Source organism: Canis aureus, chromosome 32, assembly GCF_053574225.1.
Source record: "Canis aureus isolate CA01 chromosome 32, VMU_Caureus_v.1.0, whole genome shotgun sequence".
NCBI lineage: Eukaryota > Metazoa > Chordata > Mammalia > Carnivora > Canidae > Canis > Canis aureus.
Window position 1 is genome coordinate 23,816,446 of NC_135642.1, and position 19,798 is coordinate 23,836,243.

General features: G+C 38.3%; 1 protein-coding gene and 1 long non-coding RNA gene across 16 annotated transcripts in view; one reads left to right on the forward strand and one right to left on the reverse strand.

The window, feature by feature from the left end:
- Nucleotides 1–12,044, reverse strand: part of LOC144303244 (uncharacterized) — a 49,256-nt gene extending 37,212 nt beyond the window's left edge. The window contains exons 1-2 of the long non-coding RNA XR_013370304.1: nucleotides 11,881–12,044; nucleotides 9,035–9,180 (exon numbers count right to left, since the gene is read on the reverse strand). This is a non-coding gene — a long non-coding RNA (uncharacterized LOC144303244). The remainder of the gene's footprint in view (nucleotides 1–9,034; nucleotides 9,181–11,880) is intronic.
- Nucleotides 1–19,798, forward strand: part of LOC144303242 (uncharacterized) — a 303,577-nt gene that overhangs the window by 163,357 nt on the left and 120,422 nt on the right. For 2 of the 15 annotated variants that reach the window (XR_013370280.1, XR_013370282.1), the window contains exons 4-5: nucleotides 15,400–15,516; nucleotides 16,105–16,319. The exons of 11 other annotated variants lie outside the window; for them this stretch is intronic. The gene's annotated coding sequence lies outside the window, so the exon portion shown is untranslated. Of the gene's footprint in view, nucleotides 1–12,000; nucleotides 12,219–15,399; nucleotides 15,517–16,104; nucleotides 16,320–19,798 lie in introns of those variants that run through there. 2 more of the 15 variants (XR_013370293.1, XR_013370287.1) reach the window with 2 other exon arrangements.

A 19,798-nucleotide genomic window follows, 5' to 3' on the forward strand; every position in this document is an offset into this window, starting at 1 on the left:
AAGAGGCCATGTCATTCTGTTCCTAACAGCAAAGCCCCCAGTGCCCTCCTAACTCAGACTTCAAAACATCATATGTCTCTTGGCTGCTGATTTCCAGAGATATCAAGAAATTTGCAGATCTACACAATGCCTACATAATGACAGTTAAGTAGATAACATCTGTAGTAAAAATCAGCTTTTTCCCCTCATTCATTTTATAACCTTTCCTCCGCCTGCTTTTCCTTATACAATGAATGTGTGAATAGTTCATCTGTAAGTTTATTTCTAGCTAAATCTCTTCTTTTTAAAGACTGAGAGTGTCTAGGTATCCATGTCCTGGCCCATTTCCTGTTCTCACTTCCCCAAATGGGTGGGTTATCTTCAGGTCATGATGCAAGTTTTACATCAGGAAGCTACCCATCCTAATGGAGGAGATTGGGTGCCTGTTGGCCCACTTAGCACTGTGGCTGGTCAGGCTCTCAATCTCAACTCTCCAGACAGTGGGTGGACCATGTGTTGGAAAAGATCAAAATCAGTGGCTTATTGGAGTGGAATGGTTGTGAGAGAGGTGTTCAAAGAACACTTCCTGTCAGTTAGTAAAAGCACATCAATAAAAATAAATCAATGCCCACTTGTTTTCTAGGAATCTGCTTCATATTCAGCAAAGGCTCCCATTATGCTGCATTTCTAATTGAGTAGCCTAGAAAAGATGTGGTTTAAGCTAGAGTAAAATATCCTGAAGAAAAGCATTACTCTGAGGTGCTGAATCTTCCTTTGTGCACCAAAATATAAAACAAAGATAGACTCAGCTATGAAGAAATGAAAATACTCTGTGATGTAATTGGGAAGTGGATTGTGAAGGATAACTTAAGTTTGATTCTTGACTTCTTAAGTGTGTGGCTTTGATTACATCTTTCCCTTTTAGAACCTTAGTTTTATTACTTGTAAAACAAAAGGATTGACCTGGATCAGGGGACTCTACATGGCACACATACTACCACTCACCCATGTGACACTTGGGACAGACATTGCTAATCAGTTGTGGCTCTTTCTTACTGAGCCACACACTGAGGCCTCATAATCCATTTGATGGTGCTCCTGGAAGCCATCATTAATCAATAAGTTTAGATATAATGGATAAAACTTCTCCATTAAGGCCAAAATGAGTTCCTAAGTCTCTGACCCTCCATGACCCTATATATTTTTTTCTCAGTTCTTAACAGAACAGAATTAAGACCTTGTAGATATCTAGATATCTAGACCACAAGTCCTTTGATACTCTGTAGGCTCCAAATCAACTTTGCTCCAAAGTTACATATAAGTGGTACTATGTTTCAAGAACTACTGTGCTAAAAGCACCAGCTTATCCAAATTCTGTTTCCCTTTTTAGAAGCCAGTTTGTACCAATGGCAGATAGCTAGTGTTTCTTTGTCTGGCTTCAGTTACTTGGCAATTTCTACCATTACTATCTTATGTACTGTAGTAGGAAGGCAGGCATTATTAATTCTTATAAGTGCAGGATTATATACATTAATTCATAATTTTAATAGCTGACATTCAGAGTTAGACATAATTTTATTTTCTTTCCAAACCCATAGAAAAGAGCAATATTGAGCCCTTCTATAGATTAGCTGTTATGTTATCCAGAATCCAGCTGAACTGCTGCATTATATGCTCATGCTATGAAAATAGGATCATGTCCCTTTTTCAAAACCTGTTGTTGCTCCACTGGCTCATTGGGTGCAGACTCATTGCTTTGTGCTTTACAGACTGTTATTAGTTGGATTTATCACTGTGCCCTCATGTCTCATTATTTATCTTCCACCGTCACTCTGTGCTTGCTGTCTCTGTCACTGGCCCGGGATTAGGGGAAGGCAAGTGAGGAGGCAAGGGTGCAAAATCTATAAGGGCAAGATCTCAGAGTTGTACTCAGCTTTCTTAAATTTTGTATCCTAGACAGTTCACTTGTCTTATTGTAGTTCTGGCTTTGCCTTGTGTGATCACCTAAAAATACCAATTTTTATTTCTTTACCAGTTTTTAGGTCTTTGAAGCTAATTCACATGCATAGTCTAATTTTATTCTTTCAGCCCCTAGAAAGGCTGATGAAATTATTTTCTCCATTCCATGAGGCTACACATATTTTAGTTTCACAAAAGTTAAAAGTTAAGGAATCTCAGAACTTGATATCAAGTGTTCTGAATCTGAGTAGAATATTCTTCCCAGCAGAATGAAACTTAACCCAATTTTCTGTGCTCAGTAACAAAGCATGCCTTTTTCTTCCTTCAAAATATACATTTTAACTAACTTTTCAGTTATAATTATTTCATTTATTCCAAGATATTTCCCATTCCCATGTATTATTCCTCATTTGCTTTTGCAAATGTCTATTATGTGTTATTTATTATCTCTTAACTTTTGGGGGGACATCCTGTTTCCTTAATAGGTTGACCATTTTTTGAGGTGTGAGCAATATGTAATCTATAAAATCTTAAAATCTTAAAATCTGGGATCCCTGGGTGGCGCAGCGGTTTGGCGCCTGCCTTTGGCCCAGGGCGTGATCCTGGACACCCGGGATCGAATCCCACGTCGGGCTCCCGGTGCATGGAGCCTGCTTTTCCCTCTGCCTGTGTCTCTGCCTCTCTCTCTCTCTCTATCTCTCTCTATGACTATCATAAATAAATAAAAAAATAAAAAAAAATTTTTTTTAAATCTTAAAATCTATAGAGCCTGAACTTGTCAATGGATTCTGTGAAAGATAGAAAGATTTATATTTATAGGCAAGCTTTATAGATGAAGAAACTGAGTGATAAGGAATGATGATGACAGCTAGCAATTATTAAGGACATCAGTGTTGCAAGGACTGTGCTAAACAATGAACATGCAACATTTTCATGGATTTCACAACCCAATGAGTTAGTTGTTCTTATTCACATTTTAAAAATGAAAAACAAAGTTTTAGGAAAAATAACAAACTGCCTATAGTCATAGCACTTATAAATTCAGGGCCGGAATTCAAACCCAGGTCTGACTCCATAATCCATGCATTTGAATGACCAGTCAAGGGCTGCAGAACCAGTGAAGGTTAGGTTGGAATTTGAGTCTAAGATGTAGTTCCTTTTTTGTTGTCCTAGTCTGCTTCTGATTTTCTGAAAAAAGTATAGGTATTTTATTTTTTATACTTTTTATTTAAGTGAACTGACATTATATTAATTTTAGCTTATCTTTACTAATTTGAATGTCCCCTTGCTCAAAATAAAAGCCTAAATAGAAACATTACCAGCTTCTGTATCTGCTACTTGTTTATGGAATGGATGTAGTGTCTTTTGAACATGCAAATATAAAGATTGCTCATTAGGATGTAGCTTCCATGTCTGTGCCTTACAGGTTAAGAAGCATAAGAAGGCCTGTGGATCCCTAAGTGAAAAAAGGAAGTGGGTTCTGAGAACCATATAGCACAGGGATGGCAAATAAGCAGCATGACTAATCTATCCCAGCCTTCTTTCCAGTGGGACTTGTAGTGCCTCACAACCCACTTCAGTACAGAACTCCAGGCAGCCACTACCACTGACTAGGGCTGGCTCTAGAGAGAAAACCTACTTGACATCATTGACGATGGAGTGGAAGAGACTTAGTTTCCGGCCCTGGAAGTGGTACTTATTGGCTGAGTGGCCCTGGGCAAGTTATTTAACCTTGAAGATCCTCAATCATATCATTATTAAATAGAGGTAATGATAATGCCTTCTTTCCAGACTTGCTGTGAGGGTTAAAATGAAATACAACATAAGACCTGAATAGACATTAAGTATCTTGAAAACAAAGCAGGAAAAATGCATTTTTAAACTTCTCTTTCTAATTGCAAAGTCATCCAGAAATCAAAAATAATGATTGAGGAGACTCCAATATCCCATCTTTTTTGTTTTCTGATTTCTGAGCTTAATCAGAATATTTTGGGGTTTTCACAAATTTTTTTGTTCCTTTTTAAAAATGTAATGCCATCAGTTTATGGAATTTGAAGTCAGCCAGACCTAGGTTTGAGTTACAATTCTGTCATTTACTTGGAGTCTAGAGATAATGCTGAACTTCCAAGCATCTATCTCCTTATTTATAAAACAGGAATAACATTACCTATATCACAAAGCTACTGTGAGATTAAATAAGACAAAAGCACATAAGCCATAAATCACTTAGTAAATATTCCTTGTAATCATTCCTGCAAGGCAGGTCTCTAAGGGGCACCTATGCGCATTCCAGTGAAAGGAGCCATCTGGCCATGACACTGCACTTTGAGCCTGTCCTGTTTAGTGGGACCATTGTGCTAGCTGCTGTTTACCCAACTCTGATGAAGTTACTCAGTTCTCGTCCTTGGGTGCTTCCTGGCCCTTGTGCAATATCTCCTGGTTTGAGGCTGGATCCTCGAAGATCATGTGACCTAGTCACAACAGAGATGGTTATGCTTTAACTCCCTTTTGTACTCAGTGTTATGAACTATCAAGCAGAAAGAGACTGAAGGTACAGAGTTGGGGAATATTAGGGATCCTGCTCTACCTGATTTTTTATTCTGATTCAATAATTACTGATTGCCTACCATGCACCTGGCTCCAAGTGTATAAACAGGACATGCCCCTGCCTTGGGGGAATTCTGAGCCTGGTGATATGTGGAGAGAATAAAATTTCCCTTATATGAACAGTTACACAAAAGGTAAGTTGGATATAATAAGATTCTTTCAAGAAATATGTTTGAGTACATATGCCAACTTCAACGAGAGTACAAGTTTCTCAAAAGATCCTTTGAGATTGGAAGAAGGAAAGTATAGCAGCATGACTAATTTATCCCAGCCTTCTTTCCAGTGGGACTCTGTAGTGCTTCACAGCCCACTACAGTACAGAACTCTAGGCAACCACTACCACTGACCAGGGCTGGCTCTAGAGAGAAAACCTGGAAATAAAAGCTACCAAGACATATGCAGACTTTAATGCGTATGGAAAATTTCTGTTGAATATATATAAAAATTGAAAATGAAAAATTTTTTCAAGTATATACACACACATATCATAAGTCTAAAGCTCAGTGAACTTTCACAAAGTGGACACACTGATGTAAACAATATGCTGATTGAGAAACAGAACCCTACCAACCCTCTCAAGCCCTCCCATCATGTCCTTTCTAGTCACTGCCCTCAGGGTAACTGGTATCTTATATCCTCATAGCATGAAATATATTTTTGTATCTGTGTACCTCATGTAAGTAGAAAAGTTGAGAGCATTTTCCCATTGAACATCAATTTATTATTTGATGCTTTCTTCATTAAACAAAACCAGGAAAGTTTGACTCACTGTATAGGCATGGAATAAAATATTCTCAGGCTTACATAAGAATCACCAACTCTTTCTGCCCAGGATGATGTCTTTGTATCTGAATGTTCTGATCCTGGAGGTTACATTTCAGAATGTGAACTCATTCATTAGAAAAAGCTTTATTTGATGGAGAGCCAGGTACTCGCTTCCCAGCAACACAGCTTAAGTAAATGCTCAACTCAGACAGTCAACATTACTGTCTCAAAAATCTTTCATTCTGACATATTATCACACATTTGTCATTAGGGAACTGCATACTCACATATGTCCATAAATATTTGGTCTTAGTAGACCCAAGTTGACCTGCTTGAGAATCAGAAGGGGGAAAAATCTTATCTCTGTCCTTGGAAAACGTACAATTAAATGAAGGGAAAGTTTGAATGTGGCCTCTGAGAGACTCTGTTTCCTTGAAAACAAAATCATTTTGCTCTAGTCAATCAATAACTACATGGTAAATGTGAATCTTAGGCTCAGAAAGAGGTTATCAGCCACAACATTTCTTAACACTTTCATAATGTTATCAGGAATTAAAAGGTAACATTTATCAAATATTTACAAGTTGCGTGGGACACAGTGGTGTGTAAACATATGAATCTGATAATATCCAAGCTGCAGTTTTAAAACAGATCCAAAAAAATCTCAAAAATGTTTACTCTTCAATGATACATTCTCCATCATGTAAAATTTTAACTATTGAGATGCTCTAATGACATGTGGAATGGGTCACACCAGGAGGAATGTATCTCAGGTGAAAGGTCAATATCAACACAGATAAAAGAGATTGCATTAGGTAGGTTATGCCAACCAGGAAGGACACACATTTTATACATGTAAAGAAAAAAAAAACTTATGAATGGAAAATCAGTTGATTTTAACTGTTATAAATGGAAAATCAACATCAGTTGATTACATATGAAAGGTGTGTATTGAAGAACACAAAAAAGAAATATCCCCATCTTCCTATGGTTAACTCTATTCTCCCTTTTATTATCTGTAGTGGCATTTGTCCAGATTTTTGGGGGACAGAAACTTCATTTATCATTCTCTTTCTCCTGTCTCCTGGGCACTTTGCCTCTGATTAGAGCTTATTCAGTGGCCTCTAGAGCCACTTCTATTGTGGTGGACCTTTATTCTATTAATTAGAGAGATGGTCTAGAAAATAAGAGGAAGGGGAGGAGGAGGAGGAAAACAGAAGCATAAGCTGGGAGACAATAATCATAAAGAAAAAAGATCACTAGTTGGAAGAGTCACACAGCCCCAACACCTCAATCTCTACACACAAAGACACCCTCCTCTTGGTGAACTTGAATGGTTCATGACCCTGCTGTTCAGTTTGTACCTTGCACATTGCTGCTGTCTCTACCACCTCTTACCTGTGGGCCATGTATGAGGGCCAGAGCTCAGACAGTACTAGTGTGGGCTGGACTGGAGAGTAAGGTATATAGCTGTGGTGCTTTGAAAGATTTAGAACAATAAAATAACACTTTCCAGAAAAGAAAATTTCCTAAAGTAGATTTTATTGGTAGAACATTTGTTTCTTTGCTTTCAGAGTTGAAAGTGCTTACATTGTGAATTTCTTGGTTCTTAAATCTGAGAACTGTATTAGCTCTACAGTGATGGCAAACGGCAGCTAGAAATTCAAGGTTGCATCACAAGGGTAATTGGAAATAAGGCTCATATGGCCTTATAGAAATAAAACAACAACATCAACAAAATGTTTCTTCCTAAAACACAGTAGGTGAAGATTTTTATCAAACATGGGAAGGGGAACTGGGGATCAAGAGAACCAGGACTTGAATATCATGAGACATTGGGCTTCTACAGAGCAGGCATATGCATATTTTTTATTTCAGCATTTTGCTGAGAATGAAATGCTACAAGATGTAAAAGGTAATTATTCATTTTATTTTCATGCATAACAAATTAATGAAATAAAAAACATCCTAAGCTTTTTAAGTTAGGCTGTAGAATATAAATCAGATACCAGTTCATTAAATAGATATTCACCCTGTATAAATATGGGTGGGGAAAAAGGAGAGCTTTATAACTAATTGACTTCCTGCCCCAGGCACCCAAACGTCTTTCTGCAACTCTGGATTTGTCCCTCCAGGATACTACTGCCAAAATGATCAACACAGGGTCCCAAAATAACAATTTATTCTGCCCAAAGGACATTGTGCCCTCAGTCTCCTGGCCAGATGAATTGGCACAATTACATCCTTCTCTCTTGCTTTCCCCCTTAGGATATCCTAGGTGTCAGGGCTTTACATGTTGCGATGATTCAGAGCAAAAAATCTGCTAAGAGGAAAGACAGTGCTACAAGCGTCTTCTTAGATTCTTAGGTCCAAACTGATGGAGCGAAACACAAATCCTCCAATGGTTTGTTTCCTTCAAAACTTCACTGCCCCTCAGGCACATCCACAGATCAAGTGGAAAGCTAAATCCTTTCCTGACTCCTGACACAAATATATTGGCGTTAACCAACAATGGTCCCAAATTAACCAATTTCAAATCTTTTCCACTGCCTCCCTCCCCTCACCAAGAATTAGTGACTTAAAGACCATTGTGCAAATGCCAGTTTAATCTGCTGAGCTACAGTTCTCTCTCTGAAGCAGCCTGATAGAAAAGAAAACATATATTTATTCATTTCCACTTTAGGAAATAGAACTCTGTTCATTGTGGTTTCTTGATGATTCCTTCTTATTTGCTTTGCATCTTTTGCCTTAAAACTATCTTCTATCAGTATGTTCCTTTGGAGAGTTTTTGTTTTTTGTTTTTTTTTTTACTAAAGTTCCTTTACTCATTTTTCTTTCTGAGTCAGACTCACTGAGCTCTGCATGAACAAACCCTTTCATCAGGAAACCCCACAGCTCACCCTCAGGATGTTTAGGAACAGGCATGTATCTGCTGCAAAAAAAAAACTTTTCTCGATATAAATAAGTTCAAGGTAGGATTCTTAGCAAAGAGCTTGGCAGTTGAAAGAAGAAGGTGGTCATTTCCTCGGACAGAGGCTCAACATCCAACCCACTGAGGCCTGCAGTGGGGACTGCCAGGTATTAGAATGTGTGATTCTAAAGCCAAATGCAGGTAGGTACTTAAGCATTGTTTCTGACCCTCAAGTGCTACCTGCTGGAGAATTACTCACCACCAGTACTTCACTGCGATTTAAAAAAGATGATGCTATTACTTCCTGGGGAAAGAGATGGGAGAGGAAAAGTACCAGGAAAATTCCCAATGAAAATGAAAAAAGAGGAGGCATTTATATAAGAATTCCTTAGTAGTCCTTCAAGACTAAAATCTTATATATAAAATTTTGCAACAAAACACAAATAGGCCATGTCTATTCACTGCTCATCTCTGGGACTCTTACCAAGAGGGACGTAGCTTTCTATTGAACTATCAGTTTAACGAAGGTGAGTTCGTCTGAAGGATCACCTTCATTTTCCATTTGTTCATACAATCAGTCACTATTAATTACTGAGTGCCAACTTATGCCAGGTGTGGTAGTAGGTACTGGAGATACAATAGTGAACCAAACCAGACATTTCTACCTCTCTATATAGGTGAAGAACAAGACATTAATTAATTAATCACACAAATAAACATAAGATTACTAAGCCCTCCAAGGAGAGGAACATGGGACTATGCAAACCCATAATAGTATTGCTTGTCCTAGTCAAGAAGGCAGGGAATGCTTACCTGAGGAAGCGTTGATTGAGGGGCTGAGGAGATGGCTGGATTGGGAAGAATGAGAATGGACTGAGGTAAGATAGGCCAGAAACAGACCTTTAGGCACACGATCATGCAGGCACTCATTAAGGCCGTGTCAAGGCTTGGGTTTTATCCTAAGAGCAATGGAAAGCATTGAAGGGTTTTACACACGAGAAATGATAGGATATGATATGAGATGACATGACGTGACATAACACTATTAGGTTGGATTTCTCTGCCTGCAGCAGGTTGGTGGTGGCAAGAACAGAAGGGCAGGCAAGCTATCAATAGACAGAAAGGGACCAGAAAGGTGACTGGTAGAGGTTATTTCATTTAGAAATCTTTACACATTGATTAAATCAATCTGATACTGTCTCGTCAACAAATGGTGTTAGGAAAACCGGACAGCAATATGTGGAAGAATGAAACTGGACCATTTCCTTACACATACACAAAAATAAATTCAAAATGGATGAAAGCCCTAAATGTGAGACAGGAAACCATCAAAATCCAAGAAAAGAACACAGGCAGCAACCTCTTTTACCATGGCTGTAGCAACTTCTTACTAGACACGTTGCTGGAAGCAAGAGAAACAAAAGCAAAAATGAACTATTGGGACTTCATCAGGATGAAAACCTTCTGCATGATAAAGGAAACAATCAACAAAACTAAAAAGCAGCTTACAAAATGGGAGAAGATATTTGCAAATGACATATTTGTTGAAAAGTTAGTATCCAAAATCTGTAAAGGACTTATCAAATTCAATACCCCCAAAACAAATAATCCAGTTAAGAAATGAGCAGAAGACACAAATAGACATTATTCCAAAGAAGATAGCCAGATGGCTAATAGACACATGAAAAGATGCTCCACATCACTTATCAAGCAAATATAAATCAAAACCATGATGAGATATCACCTCACACCTGTCAGAATGGCTAAAATTAACAACTCAGGAAACAAAAGATGTTGACAAAGATACAGAAAAGGGGAACCTTCTAACACTGTTGATGGGAAATGCACACTGGTGCAGCCACTTTGGAAAACAGTATGGAGGCTCCTCAAAAAGTTAAAAATAGAACTATCCTATGATTCAGCAGATGCACTACTAGGTGTTTACCCAAAGGATACAAACATATGGATTTGAAAGGGTACATACATGCACCCCAATGTTTATGGCAGCAATATCAACAGAACCAAACTATGAAAAGAGCCCAAGTGTCCATGGACTGATGAATGGATAAAGGAGACGTAGCATTTATGCACAATGGAATATTACTCAGGATTCAAAAATAATGAAATTTTGCCATTTACAATAATGTGGATGGAGCTAGAATGTATTATGCTAAGCAAAATAAGTCAATGGGAGAAAGACAAATACCATATGACTTCACACATATGTGGAATTTAGGAAACAAAACAGGTGAACATATAGGAAGGGGGGGAAAGAGAGAGGAAAGCAAACTAGAAGAGACTCTTAATGATAGAGAACAAACTGAGAGTTGATTGGAGAGAGGGTGGGGGGATAGGTTAAATGAGTGATGGATATTAAGGATGGCCCTTCTATGATGAGCATTGGGTGTTATATGTAAGTGATGAATCACTAAATTCTACTCCTGAAAAAATAAAAGAAGAAGAAGAAGGCCTGGAAAATGGCATGACTGGTTATCTTTAGAGCAGTGGTTCTCAGTGGGAGTGATTCTGCTGCTAAGAGATGTATGTACGGGGCAATGACTAGTAACTTTTTTAGGAGGAGTATAACTGGCATAGAACATTATATTAGTTTATAATTATATTAATATACATGAGACAATATTTGTATATATATCAAAATGATCACAATAAGCCTAAGTTAACATCTATCACCATACATAATTACAAAATGTATTTTTCTTATGGTGAGAAATTTTAAGATCTATTCTGCTAGCAACTTGCAAGAGTGTAATACAGTATTGTTAACTGTAGTCACTATGGTGTACATCTCATGGTTATTTATTTTAAACTTGGAAGTTTGTACATTTTTATCCCCCTTCACTTATTTTTCCCACCCATACCCCCTGCCTCTGGCAATCACCAATCTGTCATCTGTATCTATTTTTCATGGAAAAATACTTTTTAAAAATTTTTTAAAAAGATTTTATTTATTTATTGATGAGAGACACAGAGAGCGAGAGAGCAGAGAGACAGGCAGAGGGAGAAGCAGGCTCCATGCAGGGAGCCCGATGTGGGACTCGATCTGGGGTCTCCAAGATCAGGCCCTGGGCTGAAGGCGGCGCTGAACCACTGAGCCATCCGGGCTGCCCTGGAAAAATACTTTTAAGTGAGTGTTGTTCTCATGAAGTATCTTTGTCTAGTTCTAAAGATAAAAGTGAGGTTATCAAAATTTATTAGCCAAAATAAAATCAATCTGATACTTACAAGGTAAATCAAATCCTGTTTTTTTGTCTGACACCCCATATAATTCTTCTGTGGGGCCTATTTACATTTTCCTACTCCCCTTTTAACATCTTTCCCTCCATTAATTCAACAGAGGATTTGCTTCTGCCATTTATAAGACAAAATCACTTAGCCAACCTGTCTAAGAATCTTTCTTGGTAAAAGGACTAATTATAGTCTCTAGTCTTTCCTCATGGGGTTGGTTATTATGAGTATAATCTGCAGTAATAGGTGTGAAAGTGTCCTGTACACTAGAATATATGAGATCAATGTAGGTTGGCATTATTGTAATGCTTCTAATTATGTGTGACGTCTGCCTTCTCTGGGAGTTAATAGAATGTCAATTTGAATATTTGGACAGGAAAAATAAGTTTAGATACTTTAATTAGGATACTCACCAAACTCCTGGCAAGGCAATAATTAGTTCAAAAGTAAAAGGGTAAAACAGAGGCAGACCTAGAGAGGATATTGGGATGACTTTGTAGCCACAGCCTCAGGTCTCTGCACATTATGAGGCTGTATTCCAATCCATTTGCTATGGTGAAAAGGCATGTGTAACGGCAGTAGGTAGCAATTGTGCCCTCAGAATGCATCCATTCACAAATGGGAGGAGCTAAAAAGGCTCTAAGAACTGAGAGATGATGTCATTGCTGTCCTTGTGGGCCACTGGCAGGGAAGAGCCTCTGGTCTCCCCAGAAGAACAAACAGCTATGCTTAACCTCCAACTTCTGTTTGTGTAAGCAGGTTCAGGATTTGATCAAACAAACCTACTTTTGACAGGGCAAGGTGGGGGGTGGTGTATCTCAGGGATGGGACTAGGGAGCAAAAGAATTAGGCAAGAGTTAAAGATAAAAATATATCAAACTTATATAGGGCTTTCCATCCAAATTCCATGGAGGCCAAGCTGCTGCAGGAATCATAGCCTTTTAGATATGTCTGTTCTCTGTTCTCTTGCCCTTCCTCATTAGAGTTCAATATAATCTCTGATGACTTTGGGAATAGAAAGGGCCCTATTCATTTTCCAGGGAAGCAGTAGGAAGTCATGAACTTGTTTGTGCAGGGGAGTGCAGAATAAGGAAGGAAGGTGTTGGGAGCATCCTCGTCATCTGTGAGCATGGTCTCTGATGCACTGAGGATCAGTTCTAACCTTATAACACTCTGGGTCTCTCCTAAGGTCATTTCAAAATGTATTGGAAAAGTCCTCTCCAAATTGAAGAGGTGAATTCTAATGTGTAGTAGTAACCCTCTCTAGATATTTCTACTTTCTCTTGGTAAAGGTAGTAGTACTCCTTGGGGACAGTTATGAAGGGATGCTCAGGATATTCAAACCAGGCTCGTAAGATGCTTCCATTTGAAAGCAAAGATAGCTCTTAGGGTCTTAGGAGATAAGATGCTGAGAATCCCACTCCCTGTCTTGCAAGGAGCCTTTGGGATGGCATGTTTGTGACTATGTGTGTCTGTGTGTATGCAGCAGAGAGTGGAGGGGTTGCACATTCACCTTTGTAAGAGATTGAGTATATAAAGGGGAGCTGACGAATCCTCTGGAAGTTTGGATGGTCTATCAAATCTAATAAACATTTACTGACATGGAGTGTGAGATGCTCTTGAAGCTGGGTGGGACTTAGAAGGCTGAGGCAGACATTGCAAGTAGAAGGAATAGCTGGAGCAAGGAAAATGAAATATGAAAATGTTGGACTTAGACAAAAAAATATCCAGTCAGCATGGCTGTACATTTCTGAGCTGGTTATAGAGGCAAAATAAGACTGGAAAGATTAAGTCTGGTCAAATTATAGAGAGTTTGGAAAGCCAGTCAGAAAGGTGGGAGGACCATTTATTCAATCATTCCAGAAATCTTTACTGAGTATGACTATTTGGGCCAAACACCATTCCAAGTGCTTGAGATACATCGGGGGAAAAATCGTGAACATTGCTGCCATTACAGGATTTACATTCTAGGGAAGAAAATCTGCTATTATATGCCTTTGGTCTCAATGCTCATCAACTAAATTAATCTCTACAACAACCCCATGAGGTTGCTACTATTATTAACCTGCTTTTAAGATGGGAAATTGAGGCACAGGGAAGTTAAACATAATTGCCCAAGGTCACACAGCTAGTAAATGTCTAAAGTTGCTTTTAACAACTTCATTATACTAGTTGCAAGAGCTGAAGGAGGAGAATTTCAATGGTATGTTTGGCAAGAGGGGCTGGTGAGGAGTCAGTAATTGCAAGATTATACCATAACGAACTACCACAGATGAATGAGGTGGTTTAAATAACAGACATTTATTTCTCACAGTTCTGCAGGCTGGAAGCCTGAGATCAGGGTGCTAATATGGTCAGATTCTGGTGAGAGGTCTCTTCTTGGCTTACAGATAACCACCTTCTTGCTGTGTCTTCACATGCCCTTTCCTTTGTGCTTATACATGGAGAGAGCAATTTCTCTCTTCTTCTTTCTTTTTTTAACCACTCTGTTTTGGTGTGATTGCCTACAAAGAGCTCTGCATATACACAATAAATGTGTACAACTTGATTGGTTTAGAAATAAGTGTGCATCCATTGAATTACTACCACAATCTGTACCATCAATATATTCATCACGTTCAAAAATTCCTTCTGTTCCATTTATGACTAGTGTTATTATTATGTGTGTTTAATAAGAACACTTAACTAAAACAGTCAAATGTAGAAGCAAAGAGTAGAATGGTAGTTGTCAGAATCTAGGAGGAGGGGGAAATAAGGAGATGTTAGTCAAAAGGGACTAAGTTTCAGTTATGCAAGATGAGTAAGTCCTAGAGATCTACTGTCAGTGTAGTGCCTGTAGTTAACAATACCGTATTGTATGCGTAAAAGTTGCTAAGAGAACAGACCTTGTGTTAAATGTTTCTTTCCTCTTCTTATATGGCTCCCGATCCTATAGGAGTAGGATTCTACCTTTATGGGGTCTTATTTAGCCTCAGTTACTCCTAAAAGTAAATCTCCAAATATAATCACATTGGTGGTTAGAGCTTTCTCATTTGAATTGAGGGAAGGACATAATTCTGTCCATAGTACCAGGTAGCATTAAGATTTTAAAAATCATCTAGTATTTGTCCAGGCTTACTACTTACATGTGTTTTCTCATTTAGTCCTATTCATAGCTCTAGGAAGTGGGCAATATTCTCCCTATTTTACAGATTGTGGAAAATGCAGTTGCAAGAATTTAAAGTTTTTTAACCACACCTACATCTGTTGGTGGCTCCTGACCTAAAACCCCTGGTCCACTTTCTCTGTACCACACTATGGACTGCTTCCACACCTCAGACTCAGTGTCTAATGAGTTCCTAAAGGCTCTATGACTTCTGGAAAGGAAGCTCTGACTCTGCACAAGAGGCTTCTCCTGTGCCCGGAGGTCCCAGGGTGGCCCCATGGTGGTTATCCCCCTGGCAGAGCTTCCTGATACTGGGAAACAACTTTCTGCCCCAGAAACCTAGTCTGGAGAGGAGATGCAGAGAAAGAGAGTTTGGATGGTAAATTTATCTGAATCAACTCAAGAAAAATGATTTTTTAAAGTTTTTGTTTGTTTTGTTTTGTTTTAAAAGAATTTTCAGAGGGAAAAATGGTAGAGCATTTCCCAGGGTAGAATTACTTAGTGATTTGGGGAAATGAAAATGTGTTTTCTACACAGGGAAATCTGAACCTCCTTTCTTTATAGCCATCTTTCATGGACTTGTTTTTTTAAATGCCTTCAATTTTTATTCATTTCTATGTGGTCTGCTATTAGCATGACTCTATATAAGTGCTGAGGAAAATATGTTTGAAATGGCTGTAACAAACTTCTGTAAAGTGTCATGAAAGAGGGGTCTATGGCTAAAATCACGAGAATGTATTGGTGAATGATTTATTAATCTTTCCATGCCATCTATCTGATCTTTAAGACAGAACCATGCAAGGTTGGGATACCTAGAAACTGATTTGCCCCTCAGGTGACAAGAAGTGAACATTAACGGCATTTTATCACTTGGATCTTGCGTACCAACAGGTCCAGAGGAAAGGTAAATCAAAGTGAGAGCTAAATTCAACAGCTTATATTTGAACAAGTTAATGTGTTTTCTCTTAAACTCATAATAAGTAACATAGATACATGGGTTTGATACCAGATGTCTATTATTAGTGAGCTAATATTTGTCTCCTGAAACTCTAATAGCTCATCTTTGCTTTCAGACACTCTCAGATCCTTCATTTAATTGAATAGTTTCTCTGCACTTGGAGAATTCACATATGTTAAATAATTTAATCTTCACAATGACCTACTAAGATGTAGTTATTTCCATGTTACAAGAAAGGAAACTGAATGATGCATGCTAGTTTTACCCTCCATAAGTTCACTGAAGGCTATACCTACCTATGCTCATCATACATCGAGGACTCACTCAAATATCTGCCATGTAGTAGATGCTCAGTGTTTGTGAAATTCCTAAAGAGTCGTAGCCAATCTCAAAGATTTTTTTGCTGTTTCAGCAGTAAGAATGACTTATGACATTGTGGTAATCATCATACAGAATTATTTTACTTTATTGGGCACTAGTATTGCAGCATTATAAACACATTCTGCAATATCTATTTAAATTTTCTCTTTGCAGGGGGCACCTGGGTGGCTCAGTCAGTTAAGCGTCTGCCTGCAGCTTAGGTCATGAGCTCAGATCATGATCCCAGGACCCTGGGATTGAGCCCTGTACGTGGTTCCTCATTCAGCAGGAGGCCTACTTCTCCCTTTCCCTCTGCTGCTCCCCGTGCTTGTGTATGCTTTCTCTCTCTGTCAAATAAATAAATAAAATCTTAAAAATAAATAAATAAATTTGCTTCCTTTTAATAATGTAAAGAATGCATGTTTACTGTATAAGAATTAGGGAGTACAAATGATCAATAGGAACAACAAATACATTTAAAAAGGCAGGGCAGGGTGGGGGGCACCTGGGCAGCTCAGTTGATTGAGCATCTGCCTTTGGCTCAGGTCATGATCCCAGGGTCCTGGAGTTGAGCCCCACATTAGGCTCTCTGCTCAGTGAGGAGCCTGCTGCTCTCTCTTTCTTTCCTACCCCTCCACCCCTGCACATGCTCTCTCTGTCTCTTGCTCTTACCCTATCTCTAATAAATAATTTTTTTTTAAAAAAAAAGGAACAACAAATACATGTAAATCACTTGATACCAGTTCACTTAGAACATCTGCCTCTGTTCTTGCAGCATCCTGTGCTATAATAAAATCTGTATCTGGCTTTTTTTTTTCAATTTTTTATTATTACTTAAGTATAGTTGGCATGTTAGTTTCAGGTCTACAACACAGTAATTAAAAAAATCTATGCATTACTCATTGCTCACCATGTTAAGTATAATCACCATCTATCACCTTACAGTATTATAATATTGTTGACTACATTCTCTACGCTATACTTTTCATTTCTGTGACATATTATTTTATAACTGGAAGTTTGTATTTGTTAATCTCCTTCACCTATTTCACCAATCTCCTATCCCCCCTACTCTGGCAACCACCAGTTCTCTGTATTTATGAGTCTATTCCTATTTTTTCTGTTTATTTGTTTTGTTTTTTAGATTCCACATGTAAGTGAAATCATATGGTATTTGTTTTTCTCTGACTTATTTCACTTAACATAATATTTTCTGGGTCTGTCCATGTTGTCACAAATGGCTAGATTTCACTCTTTTTTCATGGCTGAGTAAAATTCCATTGCACATACATTCCATATCTTCTTTATCTGTTTCTTCATTCTGAACAAAAGGAGGGTTTTACCATCTATTTTTCTTAGTTCTTCTTGGAGTCAAAGACAAGACAGTTTTTCTCTTTATGATCACCTGATGGGATCTAATAAGGACCATTCCTTAGGATTATGGACCAGAAATGGGGATGGCAAAGCTCCATTTCAAATATTTTTATACAATCGCTGTTAGTTAAAAACAAGCACTGGGGGCAGCCTATAAAGGGCAATGACTTTGTCATCAATCTCATCTTGCTCAGTGGAAGGAACAAATTTAGGTGATTTGCTATTAAATCTCCAGATGAAATCCAGATCTGTAACAGCCATTCTATCTCCCAGTTCCTGGCTGATGAGCTACCTTCCATAACAAGCCTTTTGGTTTTCCGAATTCTCTTTTCTCCTGCAATCTAGGACTTAGACACATTGCATTATATTTATTTGACTAAAATACATTCTTGTTTCTTTGACTTCATTTCACATAAGTGGTAACTAAAAGGCTGATTTGATTAGTAAGAGTGAGGAAGAAGCTGGCCATTCCAGTAAAATTTATTTAGCACTATGAAATAGTGCTTTGTGTTTCCCTCAACTCTTGTCTCACCTTGGTTCCTTAAAGTCATTGTGCTCAGCCTGACTGCACCAGGTTCCTCTTTTCCAACAGCAATGGATGAATGGTTCTTGGGAGAGAGGGGGGAGTTCTTTGCTAAAGGTGTTGCCATCACTCTTACTCCACAAGAGCTTTCATTCTTATTCTTTTATTATTATTTTTAAGATCCAAGTCTTGATTTTTGTAAGAGGTCAGGGAAGACTGGCAAATGTAGAGGAAAGAGTAACATGATATTTTCTATAGAAAAATGCATTTTGGGTGTCAGGAGCTGACAGGGGAAAAACACACAGACACTCATGGCAAAATTGTTGATGGAAGCTTAGGGGACTAATCCTGATGCTTACTTTATTTTCTTTTTAATGGGATGTCAGTTCTGAAGAATAAACAGTCTTTCCTGAATCCAGAGTTATAAGCACTTATTTGTCTAGATAAAGTACAGAAAAGAAATATTGTGTGCTGTGGCCCATAAGTCATCTTCATGGCCTTTCAGGTAAACTACCAAGGATTTTTACTGTTCAACTCAGTGGAACACAAATTGGTAAACTGAGAGCTAACTGATCACAGTCATTGAGGCAGTTCAGAGCTGACACCCCAAATTTCATCTTAATCTGAAATGGCAACATCAACTACATAAAAAAGTACTAAAATAGGGGGATGCCCACATCCCCTGCTATGGACAAAAGGAAAAAGGGAATCATGTATCAGATGCTTCAAGGAAGGGTCTATATTATTCTGAGACCTGTTCTAAGTGTTCCCTACTAGAGGAGCAGAGTGTGGTTTTCCACACCCCACTCCACAGGGTAGCACATCTACAGTTATGTGGCTCACAAAATACAAAGATGTAAAATGGGATTGTAGCATTGAACAAACACAGAAATAAGGTTATTGAAGTTGGTATTTTAAAGAACCTGTCCCTCTGTTCTAGTATCATGAATTGTGGAGGTAGAAACACCAGCAGTCAGAGTGTGAATAGCTAAAAATCAATTTAAAATTTGAACCAGGCACAATTGCTGAAGGAAGGCTGTGAATTCTCTGCAATTGCTCTGAAAAGCCAATAACAAGAGGAAGCTGTAAGTGAAGTGCAGAATGGCATGAAGCAAAATCAAAGAACACAGAACAAGCAGACAATGTAAAACATTAATGACAAAAGAAAATATGCAATGGTCTTACAAAGTTCTTACTGAAGAAAGTTAGAAAGTTTTTTTTTTTTTTTTAAGATTTTTTTTATTTATTTATTCATGATAGTCACAGAGAGAGAGAGAGACAGAGACACAGGCAGAGGGAGAAGCAGGCTCCATGCACCGGGAGCCCGACGTGGGATTCGATCCGGAGTCTCCAGGATCGCGCCCTGGGCCAAAGGCAGGCGCCAAACCGCTGCGCCACCCAGGGATCCCGAAAGTTAGAAAGTTAATATGAGAGCCATACTATCCATTATAACATTATCAAATGTTTAGTTCCAATGGAATTTCCTTCCTGGCAAATGGCTTATATAATTCTTTAAATTCAAACAATGGTGGTATAATGAAAAAGACACTTGGGAGTCCAGTCAGGGAAGCCTCAAGCCCTACCTGTGCCTATTGCTAACTGCTCATTTAATCATTCATATGTTCATTCAATCATTCAAACAAAACTTTTTGAAAACCTATTTATTATAGACCCCATGTGAGCTTTAGCAACTGTCAAATACCTTTGGAACTAAGATTACACATATCTAGACTGGGATGGTAATTCATATACCAAAAATCTTACGAAGTCTACAGAGAATCATATGAGATAGTGTAGAAAGGAAAGGAACTATGGCTGTAACTTTTCTTTTTCTCTAGACAATTAACATAAGCTCATTTGATTTAAACCTGGTCTAACTGATGTGGTAATTCCGTTGTGACTACAACAGCAGAAACCATCTTCTGGTCTTCTGGGCTACTACTAAAACTCTAGGCAGCACTCAGGCATCAT